This window comes from Tachysurus vachellii, chromosome 9 (genome assembly GCF_030014155.1).
Source record: "Tachysurus vachellii isolate PV-2020 chromosome 9, HZAU_Pvac_v1, whole genome shotgun sequence".
In the NCBI taxonomy this organism is placed as follows: Eukaryota; Metazoa; Chordata; class Actinopteri; order Siluriformes; family Bagridae; genus Tachysurus; species Tachysurus vachellii.
Window position 1 is genome coordinate 28,286,096 of NC_083468.1, and position 2,500 is coordinate 28,288,595.

At 38.1% G+C, this 2,500-nt stretch overlaps 1 long non-coding RNA gene across 1 annotated transcript in view; it reads right to left on the bottom strand.

Annotated features, from left to right (window-relative positions):
* LOC132851535 (uncharacterized) overlaps window positions 1-2,500 on the bottom strand; it is an 11,846-nt gene that overhangs the window by 8,614 nt on the left and 732 nt on the right. The window lies entirely within an intron of this gene.

Consider the following 2,500-nt stretch of genomic DNA (forward strand, 5'->3'; position numbering starts at 1 on the left):
TACTCAGACTGTGGGGCTCCAGCAGTGAGGCTCCTGTTTCCATGTGCACTGCAGGAATCTCAAACAAATATTTCACCTCCAGCACAGAACCACAAATACGCTGGAGACACGCTGAGTGGGTACGGGTTCTGCACGCCACCACCGCATGTGTGTGTGTGTGTGTGTGTGTGTGTGTTTACTTCCCACTCACACACATTCTTGGATACAAATCAAAATACTTCATCCTCAAAGCAGATCAGTGATAAAATGTGAATAAAAATAAAAATACAAATCATCATTACACCTGCACTTGATCTACATCATGTTATTATATTATATTATATTATATTATATTATATTATATTATATTATATTATATTATATTATAAAGTTATGTATAAACTCATATTGTTTGCTGCCTGTAGGAGATTTATCACAATTTTATTAGTTAAACTTATTAATAAATCAGTTGCTCTGTTGTAAACCTGCTCATGTGTGAAGGACGATCTGACCCAAGGCTCATCTGTTACACTTACACACACACTCCAGCTTCATTCAGCACTTTATCCAGATAAACATGGTCTCTGATTACAACTCGACTGGACATCTTCCATGAATAACATTTTTGGACTTTAAGGGCAGATCTGTTTTACAGACGCTCTCCAGTCCTGTGTGTGTATCTCTCACGTCACATCAAACAGTAATGTGATTAGAGCTGAGGGCTGAACACACACGTGTGTGTGTGTGTGTGTGTGTGTGGATCAGATATTCTGGACAGAACCTGTAGATAAATCTGTAGATAACGTCTCTTTTATATGAACCGCCACACCTCGGGAAAGTAGCTGAAGATGTGACGTGACTAAACCGGTTACTGATCAGTATAAATATTCATTTATTCACCTTTTCTGCATTTTAAATTGGAACAATAATATTAGTGTCATTTAAGAAAGTGGAGGTAAAGACTAAAGTCTACATCAATACAGAATCTCCATCCTACTGACCAAGCTGATCACATGACACATGAATTCTTTTACTGCAACACGTCAGATGTTCCTCTAATAAACCCTGAGTCCTGCGTGAGACTAATTAAGACCTGTTTGTGCTCAGTGTGTTTCCTGAAGCTGGAGCTCAGGAGGATGAGATAATGAGTCAGATGTCATGAAACACGGTGTCCTTTAGAAGAAGGTTAAGAAGAACACAAATCCTGCACACGTTCTTCTCTCCACATGCAGCACCTGGCTGCAGCTCAGAATCAAATCTAAATCAACGCTGAGCCTTTTATTCTCAGGCCAAGAGCTCATAAAATATCATAAATACAGCACAGTGAGGACGTCCTTCAGGGCCGTCTGTCTGTGAGAGTACTTTACTGCTGGTGACGTTATGAAGGATTTACAGGATCATTAAAGTCAACAATCTTACAGCTGATTATAATAACATCAATAACACTTACAGAACAACGTCTTCTCCACTTCTGAAGCTTGTCTAAACCCCAAAACACCGTATTTTATAGTGGTCAGTAAACTGGACTAATGTTGAGAACTTTCCTGTGATGTTTATGCTGAAGTTAAATAAATAATGTTAACGTCTCGCTCTTGCTCTCTTTTATTGAACTGAAGCAACATACAGAAGTTAGTCAATTAATTATTACTGTGTAATTAAATAATATTGGGCTAAAACATCCAAAAAGTTTAGATATTATTATTAAAATCTAACAACAGTAAATAAAATATTTTTGAAGTTATACTACATAATTAAAACATAGTTAACTACAAATATAATTTGTTGTAATCAAATACTTTATTATTATTATTTAGTACTGAATATTTACATACATGTAAATGTCTATTCCACAATATCTTTTAATGTTTGAATTTATTATTATCTGATCTTCATGGAGATAAATTCAGTGATCAGACTACACACACACACACACACACACACACACTACACACACACTACACACACACACACACACACACACACACACACACACACACACGCTACACACACACACTACACACACACACTACACACACACACACACACACACACACACACACACACACACACACACACACACACACACACACACACACACACTACACACACACTACACACACACACACACACACACACACACACACGCTACACACACACACTACACACACACACACACACACACACAGAAGTGTTGCGTAAGTGTTTTTATTGCACTCTGTTATGAGCACAGTGGTACATGAAATTATTAAGCGTATGTTACAGATCTAACACTAGAACCTCCTCCATGTGTTAGTGATGTAAACATCTGCACGCGAGGTCATGGGTCTAAACACAAATGTTCTATTACAGCTGGTCAAAGTTCAACACATCAGAAAATATAAAGATTTAAATATTTACTCTGTTCACAATACTAACATCTACAAGATCCTCCAGTCAGGTGTTGGAGGTGTCTAATGGAGGGTGGAGGTGTGTGTTAGAGGGTGGAGGTGGTGGAGGGTGGAGGTGTGTGTTAGAGGGTGGA